At 40.4% G+C, this 15,861-nt stretch overlaps 1 protein-coding gene and 1 long non-coding RNA gene across 2 annotated transcripts in view; one reads left to right on the plus strand and one right to left on the minus strand.

Annotated features, from left to right (window-relative positions):
• The window catches only part of ESRRG (estrogen related receptor gamma), a 381,509-nt gene extending 380,897 nt beyond the window's left edge, over window positions 1-612 (minus strand). The window contains exon 1 of the mRNA XM_032184229.1: window positions 496-612. The gene's annotated coding sequence lies outside the window, so the exon portion shown is untranslated. The remainder of the gene's footprint in view (window positions 1-495) is intronic.
• Window positions 613-896: 284 nt separating this feature from the next.
• LOC116487035 lies at window positions 897-1,285 on the plus strand. Its single transcript, XR_004253050.1, has 2 exons — window positions 897-967; window positions 1,184-1,285. It is a non-coding gene; the product is annotated as an uncharacterized LOC116487035 (long non-coding RNA).
• Window positions 1,286-15,861: the final 14,576 nt, after the last annotated feature.

Consider the following 15,861-nt stretch of genomic DNA (forward strand, 5'->3'; position numbering starts at 1 on the left):
AGCCCCCCCAGGTTAAAGTTGAAGCCCGCCGCCACCCCGGGACCCCGGCCCCAAACTCTGGGCTCCCTTTCGCCTCCTCACTTCCCCGGCGCTCCCGGCTGGGGGGGGGGGAGGACGGAGGGGGGAGAGACCTGCGGGGTCGGCAGGAAGGGCGGGGAATAAATGCCCTAATAATAATCATAAAGCATAAAATTCACCCCCCGCACCCCAATAATTTTCAATCGTTGCCCGAGAGACCAACACCACGGGAGGCTGCGGGCTTGGGGGGGCGGCTTTTTGGGGGGGGGGGGGGGACTCGGGGCAAGTGCAGTGCCCACGGTTTGGGTTTTTTGGGGGGAGCCGCTGCTAGTCCCCTAAGGCTTGGGATTTTTTTTTTCTTTTTTTTTTTTTTCTTTTTTTTTTTTTTTTTTGGAGGGGGGGGGGTTGCGCTGCCGGCCGCCGCCCGCCGCCCCCGCCGCAATGTCAGCGGCCGGGGGAGGGGGGTCCCGGCGTTACCTGGTCCGCTCGGCACCGCAGGCAGGCAGGCTAGTCAGGTGAGTCGCCGGGGCTTTCAAAGAAGCCGAAGCCGGTTTCTTTGCTCGCAAAGTCTACAACACCATGCAGGGACATTGCAAAATCTTTACACACGCCTCCTCCAGCCGGGCTCCCGCGACCTCCGCCGCCGAGGGGGGAGCCGCCGGCGGGCTCGGGCCGCGGGGAGCCGCGGCGGGGGGCGAGGGGGGCGCGGGGCGGGCGGCCCCGGCGGGGGCGGCCCCGGCGGGCGGAGGGCGGCGGCGGGCGGGCGGCGGAGGCCCCGGCCCCGCGGCCCCGGCCCCGCTGGCGGCTCCGGGCCTCCCTGCCGCCTTGGTAGCGCCGCTCCGCACTCGGCCTGACCCGGGACGTCACTCCGCCTGGCTGTTTTCTCAATGATAACTTGGCAGGAGAAGGGGGAAGCGGCCGGGGTTTTTTGCTCGGGCTCGTTTGCCGGGTACGTGCACGTTTCTCTGCATGCGGGTATTTTTTTTATTTTTTTATTTTTTTTTAATTTTTAAATCTTTTCGGCGAAACGATAGGGAGAAAAAAAAAAAAAAAAAAAAGCCGAGGCAGGAAATCCGGCGCGCGGCGGGGGCTGCCGGCCCGCGATGGTGGCGGGCGCGGGGGAGCAGGCATGCGTTCATCTTTTTGTCTTTCATTTTACCTTCAGGGTGACGATCAGCGCCAGGCCAGCCTCGCTGGGCACCGCCACGTCCCACCTGGAGAAATAAAGCACACACGCAAAAAAAAAAAAAAACAGGGGGGGGGGGGGGAAGAAAAAAAAAAAAAAAACACATCCACCGAAATGAGGGTGGTGGGGCTGCCACCCTCCAGCAGCACAGATGCGCTCAGATGGGACAGCACGGCCGGCAACACGCTGCCACGCACATGCTGCCAGCCCGCCATGTCCGTGCGGGGAGGGGAATGGAACTGGGGCAAAAAATAAAGCACCCCGAAGGGACTGCAAATGAGGTCCGGGTCCCCCAAATCCACATCGAGTCCCCACGGTGTAGGCTGGTGTGGTACACGGGTGGATGCATGCTCCAGTCATGCTCCTTGTGGGCCAGGGCATGAAGGTTGCTGGTGAGATGGTGTCAGGCTGAGCTGGGGGTGTGCAGCTCACCCTCACGCACTGCTGCTGGGGTGCAGCCATGTCCCAAAGCGTCCCATGCCACCACGCAGGGAGATAAGGCCTGCTGCCACCGGCATGGTCACCTGCGTGCCCAGGGCATAGTTATGAGCAGGGGCAGGGGCTGGCAACATGCTTGGATATCTTCCTTTGGGTTTTGGACTCCTATGAGGGAAATCCTGTAAGTATATGTGAATTCAGGAGCTTAAGATGTATAGATTTACTCCTGTGCTCATACTTGTGTATTTTCAGAGCTAGGCCTCACTCCTAGGTATCCATGGTGGCGCAGACTTGGCCTTTTCAGCTGAAGCTAAGTTGTTACATACATACGCTTTTAATATCCCAAACTGCATCTGCACGCTGACCACAGGGCGCTCAGGAAAGCCCAAAGTCAAGTTTCTCCATGCCATGCTGCATTTCTTGCCACCCGTTTTAACAAGGACTCGCAATATACACTTAGTTAGCACCATGGAGTTCACAAAGGAACACAAAACAGGGCTGAAACTAAATTATTTTTGCAGCTACATCTGTTCATCTTTAATATTAGCATTAACACTTAATTTTCCTAATTTAAATACAATAAAAGGGAAGATTGCCTTTGTTTAATATTGTTACTAATCAGGTTTTGCACTTCCAGTTTTTTTTACGAGGATAAAGTCAGGGAGAAGCTAGCATAAATGCATAAACCTTTTCTGTTGCCAGACTCAGTACTCTGGAGCAGCTGTTATTTTAAATCCTGAGATAGTCTATTTCCACTGGAAAAAGACTGCTTTTAAACTGGGGAAAAAAAAAAAAAAAGTCCTTCTCAGAATATTAGGGAGTCCAAGCACCATTTTAAGGAGAGTGAAATTGAAAGTACTTTTTATTTTTAACCCAAGCTGCTCGAGGTGCTTTCTGGCTTGGCTATAAAGACTAGTTTGTCTAATGTTTCTGTTTTGAAATTGTTTTGAGCAGCATTTAGACTAAATTTTTGTTTGTCTTAAGTATACTGTCTCAACAGAGCTCAGCAGCGCAGAGGGTACATTACCTGTACATTTTTGGTAGACTTGAAAAGCGCCGGTTGTTGTCTATATTTTGCCATTCATTTTTAAATGAGGCTCTGCTGATTGATGTGGGCAATTTGTTTAAAAAAGATGAAGGTTATGGCAGAGCTACCCAAGATGCCATTTGCAGTTGTTCCATACCTCTCATAACAGGGAGATTTTACTTGTGATTGTTACACTTTTAAAAGGGAATTAGTTAATCAAATTGCCATTTTTGGAATGCATTGAAAGGAATATTAAAGTGCATTAATTTCATTACAAGAAATGAGAAGATAGGCAACAAAACAAGTATTAGTCAAATAAGCAAGAACTTGCCTATGGAGCCAAATTCAGCCCCAATGAAATCAACTGAGCTGTGCTTGTCTGCAGCATATTTAATTTGGCCTATGTAGTCGCACATCTGACACTTTATTTGGTTGTCAAAGGTGTGTATATTAAAAATGTGTGAGCCATGCGTCTCCTCCAATGTGATTAACCTCTGAAGTTAGATTCACCTGTTTTCCATTTAGCTCAGCAGCACAGTCCTATCGCATATGCAATTTTTGGTGCATGTACACACCAGAGATGTAGAGAGGCATTCCCACCCCGGCATTAGTACAGGGACGTGTGTAGTATCTGAAGTGAGGGCGTGATGAGGTGGATTTCAGCATAGGTTGTTCACAACCAGAAGGCTTCCTGCGTGTATGCTCCAGTTAATAGGCTACACTGAAGTGTCTGCCACCATCTTTCATTACTGCTGTTACTCACGCCAGCGAGAGTAAAAGAAAGGTTGGTATGTCTATAATCACAAGTTCATTTGCTATGTAGATATATCTTAAGAGCCTCTCAGCCCAGCAAAATTGTGCTGGATTAAGGTAGAGTCTGAATGTAAAGCAGAACTGTGCCCAGGTGCCTCATTCATTCTGGAATGACAGAGCTGTTTCCTGGTTTCACTTAATCCACTTCTAAAGTGGATAAAGAGACTTCAAGAAAGTGGATTCTTACGCTGGCATAAAATTTGTCCACACATGGTTTTAGTCGAGAGTAATTATTGCAGTGTAGCTAGTAAGTGTTTTGGAATAATTTTGTGTGTAGACAAGTCCAAAGTTGCACACGTGAAAACAACACAATGTATGTAGTTTTTCTATATAACGTAAGGTTAATTTAGCTCAACATTTGACCTACTTCTTTCCTTGCGAGGCATATTTAATTCATTACAGGTTTTTCTTTCTTAACAGAAACCTCACAACGGCTATGCACTTATGATCAAGTCAAGGACAGCAATTCCATGTGCACTTCAAAAAAAAACACAACCCACACCACCACCAAAAAAAATAAACAATGCGTACTCTGAGTACATTCTCAGCTGTGTTGGAACAGACAGTCAGCTCTCTACTGGAGAAAATACCGGGTTCTTGATCATAATTTTTTTGAGTAGGTTGTTAACAAAAGGAAAACAAAACCCAAAGGTCTGCTATGTCCTCTTAAACAGCCATGATCTGCTTGTACTTTGACTACATGCCATTCAAAGCAGTAGTGTCTATGTGAAGCACCCTTTATAATGCAACAATACTAGTTCCTGCATGAGGAACCTCGCAAACTTGCACAGGATGGCTTGCAGAACAATGGGGCTCTCAGGAGGCACCTCAGGAACAGGAAGCTAATTTCGCAGTTTGTTTAGAGACCTGATTCAGGAAGAGCCTACCTCAGTCTCAGGCAGTTACTTGCTCTGAATGGGTGGGTACAGGAGGACTGAATCAGGTGTATTGTGTCACTACTGGTGTACAGGAAAACTACCAAAACGATAATGAGAAAGGGAAATTTTTTTGCACCTTCATGTCAAGCAGAAAGCTCTTCAAATGTCATTCTGTGCCACAGACCTTCCTTGGAAGTTTGGTGACTCTTTGACTTGAATTAAGGCTGCTACATATCAAACTTTTTTTTTTTTTTTTTTTTTTTAGGAAAAAAAAAAAATGTAAAAAAAGTGATGTAAGCTCAGCTAGTAAAACAGCAAAGTTTCAAAGAGAAACATAAATACAAAAACTAGGTGTTACAAATTTAAACGCTGGCATAGAAAAAGTCAATAAATGCTATGAAGATATGTGGAAAAAAATTACTTTGTGTGAAAGACTGTAAGGTGTGGGAAGGCAGAGGGTACCCATGGATCTTCCTATATATACATTGAGCAGCCCTGCTACTCTGTGTAACAGGCATTGATTCTGCAAATGTGATTCTTCTTAAGCTCAATTTGTGATTATGAGCATGGTTTTGCTCCACTGTGCTGGTATTGGTTGAAGGATACAGGGAATGGATTTCACATACGCCCCCCTCATGCTTAGCCTGCTTATTTAAGTATGAAGCTCTCTGGTAAGAAAGAAAGCATTGAACAAGGAAGGTAAAAATCAAGCTCTTTAATCCTGTTGTGTTGAGTAACATCGAACATGGGCCTAGTCTTGATAGTAAGGCTGAAAGTAGGCTGAGATTGAAGGCCAGGAGAGCTTTGGACCATACAGGAACATGCCATATCTAAAATCACACTTGTGTCAACAACTGGATTAGATTATTTTACACTGCTGCCACTGAGAGCTCTCCAGAAACGGGAGGCACCTGCAGTGAGAGGGTGTCTCAGGTCTGCCCTACCTGTGCTAGTACAGGGGGATTGCTGATCCCTGTAGGGAAGGAAGAGGTCTTTAAAATGTAGAGGTCTCAGAGACAATGGCGTAATAGATGCAAGAGGAAATCTCAGCACACAGCCAATGTCGTGAAACGAAGGATCCTCTCTGGGAATTGGTTAGTAGTGCCAATGTTTAATATTTGTCATAACAACCACTGACTGTTTTGTTTTTTGTTCTAACAATGTGAATTATGCATTAAACATTAATACAAGCGAGTGTACTTTTCTTTTGATCTTTAAGCGTAATCATTTCTAATGAGAGTTTATACACGAGCATTGAAACAAATCCCTGAGTCATGTGAATTTACATTGGTTTTACTCTGTGGGAAAGATATCCCACATGGGTTACTCATGTCTGTAAAACATAACATACTTATAAATCAGGAAAAAAAAAAAAAAAGAGCTTCCATTTGGCTGAACATAAATATCAGTGTAGACATTTGGCTCTCACACTAGCAGTAATGCAACGTTGAAAAGTATATTTATCAGAGATCAGGATCAGGGTGGGGCCCTCACCTAATGTTGGATCCAAGTTCTCGCGGAATAAGAAAGTTCACCTCCTGACTTTTGCAGCCTGACTTCTAACAAGTTTTGAGCCAAGTGTTGGAGAAACTTGAACCAACTGTATTAAGTAGTAAAGGAATCAGACTTTGTCTTGCTTGACATAGATAGAAGTTGCCAAAGTGCCACGAGCAAGTGCTGATACTCTATATATGTAGCAGACAAATTGTATGATGCTCACTGGCACCTTTCCTGATGCCCTTGACAGATGGGCTGTGGTACAGTCTGAACCAATACTAGAACTGTATCTCATTTCTGCTCTCTAGAAGTTAACCACAAACACTGCATTTTGTGAAAATACAAACATTATGGATAGTGTAACCACTGACACAATTATTTAAAGTACAAATGGTGTTTGAGCCCTCTTCCCCTTTCACATGCCATACATACAAGATGCTAAGCACAGGATAAAACAGCCTGCAGTGGGCCTGATTCCTTTGTAGACAGGAGCTGATTACAAGATTTCGAAAATGCCTCTTGCCTCTCCAAAATAGATCTTAAAGGCAGAGGATGCACGGGAGGAATGGCTGCCAAGAAGGTGTTATGTTTAATGGCAGTTAGGCTCTATCTATGATCCAGGTCATATCTCAGGAATTCTCAAAAGCCCATTAATGTGTTTTATTCTCAATGTATGAATGCTAAAGAAGTCCTGGAAGCCAGAGATCCAGGATTACCCCACATAATTCAGTGTTGTCACAGCAGGCTGCAGTCATGCTCCCTGCTGCTCCCTTTCTTTGGCCTGAATAACCTTAAACGCTGATGGTGGAGCTTCAAAAGGAAGAGCGGAAGAAGCCTACACATAGAATAGTTTATAGACTGGAAGAGGAAACATGAAACCCTTCATCCCTGAACTTGATTTCTTTAATTGCTATGTTTTATATAAAGACAGAGGGACTGATACTGTTGCAGTTAAGAAGAAAGCACCTGTGATGCTTCATTATGGAAACCCAACACTGTATGAACTAAGTTTTCCCTAAGACTGCAGGACTTCATGTAGAGGAGGCACCTGTTACGTTAAGTCAGAAGATGACCAAGTCAATACTGGACCTTAAATAATTTTGGTCTGAAGTACCTCAGCTCCATCTTGACCCTGCTAGCCACCCATTTACAGTCCCTAGCCTTCAAAGTTCAGCAAGTCTTCTGACTTTTCAGAATGCCTAAGTACATCCTCAGGCAAAACAAAAAGCTGTGCTTTCAAAGATCTGACAAATGTAGGTAAAAAATGGTATACAGAAGCGTGCAGGAAGGCCTTTCTCAGCATGGTTCAGCGTTACAAAGCCTGTTGGACCACAGGTCCCTGGGTTGCCTTCACAGCCCTGGAATGCCGTCTGGAAGCATTCCCCTGTCATTTAGCTCATTTGGTGCGTTAAAGATGCTCATTTCTAGTGCTGTAAGTGAAATGTGCTGATACCGAACCCATCCTTCGTTTTACACCTGCGGGCCCCTAGCAGGCAGCCAAGAGGCCAGTAGGAAGGAGAGGACACCAGTTTTAATATGGTTGTTTGTGACAGAAAATGGTGAGAAAAATGAAAAAGATTGTACTCTAAAGACTAATACACTTATTTACATTTAATTACCTAACACCAGTCAGAACCTTAAATTCCATCACTATATTTGAATACTGTGTTATGGTAAAGTAATTAGCTGGTCAGAGCCACATACTACAAAGTAGGCACGCAACTGGTGAAAGCTGATGTAGCTCTAGTGAAATCAGTGTAGCCATACCAGTTTATACTAGCTAGGGACCTATTAACCAAGAAAATCTACAACATCTAATCAAATAAAAAATTGGAAAAAAAAAAAAAAAAAAAAAAAAGTTGCATTCTTTTCATGATATAGTGGTCAAGCGGTCATGTCATAAAGCAACAGCAATAAAATAGAAAGTAATAAATATTTGCATGGTAGCCAAGACAGAAGCAGAACCAATGTGAAAATCTAGCAGTGAAATCCTACACTCACATTATTACATAGTTCAGTGTTGGAGCCAGAGGGGTTGAAGGTAAGCTCATTTTCTTGCCTCTGTCTTTTCAGTCAACATTTTGGGCTACAACCTTCCCATCCCCGTTGTGAATTAACCTCCTGGTAACACCTCCAGGGAGAGGGGCAGAAGTTACACAATGGCTGTTTTTCCAGGGGCGGATGTGTAAATGTGAAGGGAAACAATTGAATTTTAATGACAATTTTGAGGCTCTTGAAGTTAATTTCTGGGCAGGGCAGAAATTAGTGCCAGGAGCTGCGTGCTCTCCTCTGCTGCTGATGTAAGCAGGAATTACGAGTGCTCAAATTTTGCAGAAATAAGTCCAAAACCATTGTGTCCTTCTTTCATGCCACAAAAGGCAAGGTGAGAGAGCTGTTGTGCTTAAGCCCAAATGCATCGCCTCAGTGCCAATACAGAGAAATTTCTACAAAACTTTGGGTGAGTACTCCAGGTTGACACTACGAGAGCCCTTTTCTCATTAGGTATTTATAGCATGGTACCATTGTTCAGGGTAAGCAGTTAATTTTGTTAGGTGCTGTACAAGGCATTTAATCAGATGAAGTTCCAGCATCCAAAAGCCCTACAAAAAAGCTTGCTGAGGGAGTGCAGCAAACAATGGGCTATCCTGGGGAGAAAGTGCAGCAGTGGTGGCAACAAAGACAACTACAGAGGGTTTTCCTCTGCACAGGGTAATGATAATTTTGCCAAGAAAATAAGATGTTTATTTCCATTCTAGCTATGATGTTTGCATTGCATTACTGAAGCACTGTTCATTAATACCTTACAAACAAAATTTATAAAGCTTAAGAAACCTTGTCATATGTAAGACAGTATGTACTGCTTAAGCTATCTAAAATATATTAAATCAGGTTTTGTTTTTTGTTTTTACATAGATTTAGTAATGCAGGGATATATATGTTTTTAGGTCTTATTTTTGTCAATTAGAAGATTCTGGGAGGAATAAAAAAGGTAGTCCCCAAATCTGCAGATATCTATCTAATTAAATAAAAAATAAAAGGTGCTTCAAAATAGCACCAGTGTTTTGCTGGTAGTTAGGTGGCAGAGTTTCAACCATTTCCACCAAACAAGGAGACCCGCTGCAGAGTACTGTCCTTTCAGCCTTTAGCTAGACAATCACAGTCTTCAACAGGTCAGAATAGGGATCAGGCCTTCCCCATGTCACTCTGCTCAGATTGCAGCTCCAGCCACAATAAAAGGAGAAAGAAAGACATAAAGGGCAGACGTAGCCACCCGGCACTGCCTAGTTGCAGAGAAAGGCTCAGGAAGGACTGTGTGGCGCTCAGGCAGGGGCTCTGCCTCCCTTGCACATTTGCAAGCCTGGCTACAAACCTTGGGATCAGCTTCTGCAAGGCAAAGCATGGAGTAACTCGCTTAGAGAAACTACCTCCCTCGCAAACACCTCAATATCGCCATTTGCCTTTCCCCTATGTTCTGCAGATGAGAGAGCTAAATAACTGCACCTCTTCTTTGGCTGAACGCTTTCAGCCTGATGTGAAGTCTGTTAGAGCCTGTGTACACCAGCACAAAACAAAGTGTGCATAAAATATCATTACTGGACATGATCCTGAAGCTCACTTGGACTGAAACCTGTCCTCATTTTATTTACAGGAGGACTGAAGAAACCTTGGGGAGCCTGATATTAGTAACTCTGATATCAAACCGCTTTTTCTAAATTACTTTATATAAGCTACCAGGAGTTTTGTTCTATCCTATATTTTCTCTATTCACTCTTTTCAACAAGGATAATTTTGTGTACAACATTTTTTTCCCCTTTTTTTTCACTGCACTGTCGTATACTATAGTACAACTCATTAGAGGAGCTTTACTAGTTAGGAAACTTCACTGTAATGTTTTGCTACCATACTCCTGCTAAGAAATAGAGCCACTAGCTCATGAACATCTGATCCAAGTCTTTCTGAAGCCATCCTGAGAAATTCACTGATCCCAGTACCAAGCCCCTGCATCCAATTATGCTCACTATCAATAAAAGAAATGTTACCGAAGCAGCAGGCTGCTTAGGAGGCTGGAGAGCAAAGGGAGGGGGAAGCAGCTTCCATGCCTGCTGTTTTGTTGTGACAAAGCCAGATGCACAAATGGATACAGAATTTTGCCCAAAACATTTTTTTTTTTTTTGCCTCTTTTGTAACAATAATGTCTCTTCTTAAGAGATTGGTATTTACCATAGTATTGATTTCCAGTTGTTAGACAACTGTTGTGCTACATTCCTACCTGTGCAGGTAGGATATTGCATTCCTAAGTTACTAAGTGTCAGTATACCACCCAGGTTTAGCATCCAGAAAGCAGATTCCTTCTATTCCAGAAGTACACATTGTTTCTTGAGACAACTCTTTCTGTGCAAGCCCAACAAAAGTGACCTTTCACTATTTTCCGTTTTGTCTCAATTTTTCCTCTTTCATCTGCTGCTGCAGAGGATGTACAACATCAGATGCTGGTTTTGCTCCATGCAGCCTCTGTGCAACAAATTGCTATGTAAAAGCAATTCCATCTAATTTCAGGTATTTCTGCCTGAAAATACGTGAGTTATCCATCAAGGAATAAAGGGTACTTCATTTTTTGGGTACTGGAAAGACAAACAGCTCTTCTCACCCTCACATAGGTACAAGCTTTATAGAGATTTAAGAAAGAAACATTGCCACTAGGTGAAAGAGCATCACAAAATTGTTGAGGAAAAAGCTGGAACTAGGCTTTAGTAGTTTGTGAAGGTATCATAAGATGTATATGCTTGATGAGGCCACATCACGTGTGTAGCAGGTGTATGCAACCTGCTTTGTAGTCCTAAGTCAATCATGCACACATTTCGGGGATCTTGGGCTTTAGGGAGTCTTGTCTCCCTCTGTCTCTTAGTTCCCACATATGAATTTAATAGATGAAATTTACTCTTTAAATGTCAATAGCGTAATCACTCACAGGTTTTGCATGTCTGTTTTTTCTAAATGTTTTAAACTATTATGTCAAAATAAAACATTTGTAAAAATTAGATATAGTGGCAAGAGTTCTAGGCTGCGGAACACAAACCTCAGTGATTACAATGGAGGCAGTACCAAACTTTCAGATCAAATGAAGCTTCACTATGAATCTCAGGATGTTAGCATGCCAGTGACGAACAATTTGGTCTGTATCTTCTACTGGTTCAGGAAGGATCTGTGCCAGTCCCACCACGGTCCCTCAACTGTCTCTTTTCCCCTACTCTGAGTATTTATTTTTTTAAATATTCTTTGCTACAAAAAAAAATCAAGCGACAACATTTAAATATTTTTCTATTGTATGTTCCTTCTCTAAAAGGATTGATGACACTTTATTTGCTAGATAATGGATGAATGAACTGAGAAATAATTCAGTCGGCAACTGACAGTGGTCATTGTCACTTACATGGGCCTATGACTGGTGATCCTGCCTTACAGATACCAAGTTGTTCTTGAGGAAGCTGGGGTGCTGGGATTTCAAAAATTTCTTCATTCTACCAAAACAGACAAATTAGGACCCATAGAGTTCCTCTTTTATGTGACACTTCCTTTAAAGTAAGATTTTCTCCTTGAGTAATTTCTTCCCTAGCTGTGAAACATATATATACACATATATATATATATCACTTATTCCTTTAGATAGATACTATTACAGATTAGAAATGAGAAAAAAAAAAAAAAAAAAAAAAAAAAGTAGTAATTTGTCTACTGAGTTTGTATCATCCAAGTTAGAGGTATAAGCTCCATTTGTTTCTATTTTTCCTGGAATATACCATCACCATCTACCCAGAAGTAGCAGTGTATGTACATGTGCAGCTACAAAATCTTTCAGTTTCCACGTATCAGTGAAAACCATAACTGGATTACACTAGTTTTGCCTTATGTAAAAGATTTTACCTTCCTACTAATATTTAACACTTTCTACTAATTCAAAGATAATGCATGCAGAGCTCCAGGTATCTTTCGAGCACTGAGGAGTCACTATGCTGTAGCCTACCAAAATACCTACCACTTTCAACATTTTTCAAATGGACAAGATGAATAAGGGGGTGATGGGAAAAAAATTCTTCAGAGAAAATCCAGGCTCAAAACAGAAACAAGATTTCATAATTTATAATTCAGAGGGTTGCACTATTCTCATTCCTTGTTTAAAGACCTACATTTTTTATTTTAAACTTCAGGTGAACTTTAGATGCCTTACTCTTTTCTCTTGAGAAAAAAAAATAATAATAATAATAATAAAAAAGTAAAAATGTTAAATAATGATATAATTTGTTCAGAAAGTGTAGACTGACAAGTATATGCAAAGAAGTACTAAGTTCAGTTTTTTTTTTCCTTCTCATCTACTCTAATATTTTCCTAACTGAAAGAAAATGTGTAAGTTCCTCATCCATTTTATTAGTCATCATTAATGGGAGTTAAACTTTATGCCATTTCACTGGCAACTTCCCCAGTCAGGGGATTGTTGTATTTGATATAAGTTTAAAATTATTATTATTATTATTATTATTATTGTTGTTGTTGTTGTTATTATTATTATTTAATTATTATTATTAATTATTATTTAATAATAATAATAATAATAATAATTTTTATCCTGTATTTGTATGAAATCTTGAAACAGTTAAACACCAAATATCCTACTCACATACATGACAACTATTTCTATGGCAATGAGGAGGAAGGAGATTGAGAGAGGAGGGCAAGCTTCTTACTACAAGGCACAAAATCTAAAAATAGTAAATACAAGTACATGAAAAATTATGGCCCCTGTAATCATAGATTTCAATGGAGAGATGGTGTTACTGTAATGTATTTCTGCACAACAAAACCAAAACCGTGGGTAGGAATTCTGAGCATTTCCAGAATCCAAATAGTAAGAGGAAGCTATTCAAAGTCACAAGTTTTCATATTAACTGCAACGGAAACAGAAATAAGTCTTTAAACTTAATCAGTTACTTAAAATGAATTTATATAGAGTTATCTTTTCTCCTCTCTGTGCTTAAAGCTAGATCCATTTGTACATTACTGATGTGTGTGCTGAAAAAATGTGCATAGGCAATAATGTACTATTCTTGCATGAGTATTTTAAGGGAGGGAGTTTGTGATGCCATTGCTGCATCTTAAGGTTGTGAGTCACTAAAAAAATACAGAGAAACACTTTTTGTAGTTTGAATAAGATTTTTTTGATAAAATATAAATACGAGGAACTCACTTCTAAGTTTGTTTTTACTACTCTATTAAAAGTCAGACAAAATTTGAAACATTAAATACTTAGATGGAAACATCATTATCACCAGCATTTGTTGCAAATGTATTTACTGCATTCAGTTGACATCCTAAGCATACTCTTATACTTGCATAACGCAAAGAGCTCCAGCTCTCCCCATACATAACAGTAAAAAGAAAAATCTAAGTTTATACTTATTCATCTATTGAATCTCAGCCAATATCTACCACTTTTACCATGGCTAGTAGTAATTTTACACATGTAGGAAGAGCAGAAGGCCTTTGCAATACCTGAAAGCTTGAGATTTGCATTATTCTGAAGCCTTTTCTTTTTTAGTTCTATTAAATATATAATGATAGAGTAAAACATGGGCATTTAAAGGAAAAATAACAAAAAAAAAAAAAAAAACAAAAAAAAAAAACACTTTCATTTAGTAAAGACTGAGATAAACTAATAAAAGAAATACAACATTAAAGTTGTAACCCTCCATTCTCAAAATGATTCTTATAATTAAATGCTTTCCCTTCCTTTCTGTCAGGATCTAATTTTCTGCAGGGATGTCAAGGGGACCGCTGCTATACATTTTCCTAAAGTTAGCATGACATCATCTACTAAGTGCCTATGACATGCTATTTACCTTTCTTGTCAACTTAGGGCTTTTCCATTTAAGAATTGTTTAAATGAATCTTTATGCATTCACACCTAGATACCTAGAGGTATCTATTTTAAAACAGTATTCATTTTGTATTTCCTCCTGTTTTATGTCATATGCTTCTTCACTGATGCTCTTCAGATATAATATATAATAAGAAGTGCAAGTGAAATAAAAAGGGAAGCAATTTAATTTTCCTTATTTGCCTCAAGTATTTATTGACAGGCAAAGGTGATAAAAATTCCAAGGTAAAAGGTCTGGCTTGACATCTCATTTAAACAACTTAGTAGTGTAGTAAACAACTAAGTAGCTTTGTCCCCTGCTCCAAAACACAAGACAACAAAATCCTAAAACATCCTTATGTATTTGTCTTCTGAAATATTTGGGAACCTATGCTTGGTGGAAGAGATTTCAAAAGAAGCATCAGAGAGTGTTGGTTTTAATATACATAAATTCCTCATCTATTAAAAGAAAATCTATGTACATCAGTGAAAAACATTAAAAAGGGGAATATTAATCAGTATGTGAGTAAGTGTAACCACCCTTTCTTCAGTGGATTCTTCTGAGACAGAAATTCATTTTTCTCATTCTGCAGAACCCCTCTATTCAAACAACAGTCTGGAAAGAAGCGATGGCCCTCTAATCGTCTTCATTACCGAAAGGCAGAGCAACTGCTATTGATTAAACACAGCATTCTGTAAGATCCATTTTTTCCAATTAAATTTGTATTCTTTCTTAGATGTCTAGTTTTATTTAGTTCTGAACAAAATTACAGACGTACCTTTGTTAACTCATGTGGTGATAATTCATTTCCAGAAACTGTTCCTCTTGGTAACGCTAGCTATTACTGATTATAGTATTGCTCAAGGCAGATTCCTTGTTGTAAATGGCATTGAACATTTTACCTGGATATTGCAACAACACATTATGAGCATTGGGATATAAACAGAATAGTGAGTAATGTGGCCAGCCTCTGGATTTAAGCAATAAACTAGTCGACTTGTGTGTGAAGACACACTCAGCTAGAAAATTGAGCTATCATCAAAGCATCCGATACAATGCCTGCATCTTTTTCTACTTTGCTAGTGACTGATCATTACATTCAACTGTGAACCACGGCCTGAAATAATAAAGGTCAGAGTTTTCAAGGACAGTTTCTGGTTTCGAGTTTCCAACTTGAAATACCAATATCTGGATTTTCCAGGTGCGAGGTTCCAAGACTTATATCCCCTCAGCATGAGGAAAAAGCAAAGCCAGAACAGGCCTCATACCACCTCACATCAAAAGCCATTTCATTAAAGAACTGATCCTAGGGTTTAACATGTGTCAGAAGGATGGTATGATCTCTACTAGCATATGTACGTTTAAAAATCCAGATCTAAAATATTTATTTAGTCTTCCTCAAACTTTTCTCACCTCATTTCTCAACATGTTTTGTCTGCTATTACAAAAAAAAAAAAAAAAAAAAAATAAAAAAAATCCTATGCAAATTTTGGAAATTTGGCTCACTATGATAAACAATCTTAGCCTTTTTTATTTAATACAAAAGTACTGTGAATATATTCTCTCTCTATAAAAAAAAAAAAAAAAAAAAAAAAAGAAAAAAGAATACAGGATGTCTACGTTTATAAAAATAACAAATTTACATTATGCTGATATAAACATTTGCGGCATCTCTTGATTTAAAAAAAAAAAAAAAAAAAAGAGAGAGAGAGAGAGAGAGAGAATTACATTAAATCGTCTTTCAGCGAATTCCAGAGTGCTACGTTCATCCCTTATGTCACTGGTTACAAAAATGGGAGCGTGGCAGTGCTGCTAAAGAAGTCTGCCAGAGTTCAGGACTCAAGCCTGGCTTTGTCAGCAACCTGTTGTGACCTGGTCCAGTGCACCATATGAAAACTTCATTTCTCATCAGCTTTCCTAATACCAAACGCACCTCACTGAAGTGTTTTGCTACTTTCACATAATGGGGGATAATTCATATTTGCAAAGTTATGGGTGATTTCTTACTGAAAGGGAAAATAAGCTTTTACTTCTCTAGCATTTGATTGTGTTTGTAAAGGTAGGACAAAGCTACACCATACTGTATTGAACGAG

The sequence above is a fragment of the Aythya fuligula genome, chromosome 3 (assembly GCF_009819795.1).
Source record: "Aythya fuligula isolate bAytFul2 chromosome 3, bAytFul2.pri, whole genome shotgun sequence".
Taxonomy (NCBI): Eukaryota; Metazoa; Chordata; class Aves; order Anseriformes; family Anatidae; genus Aythya; species Aythya fuligula.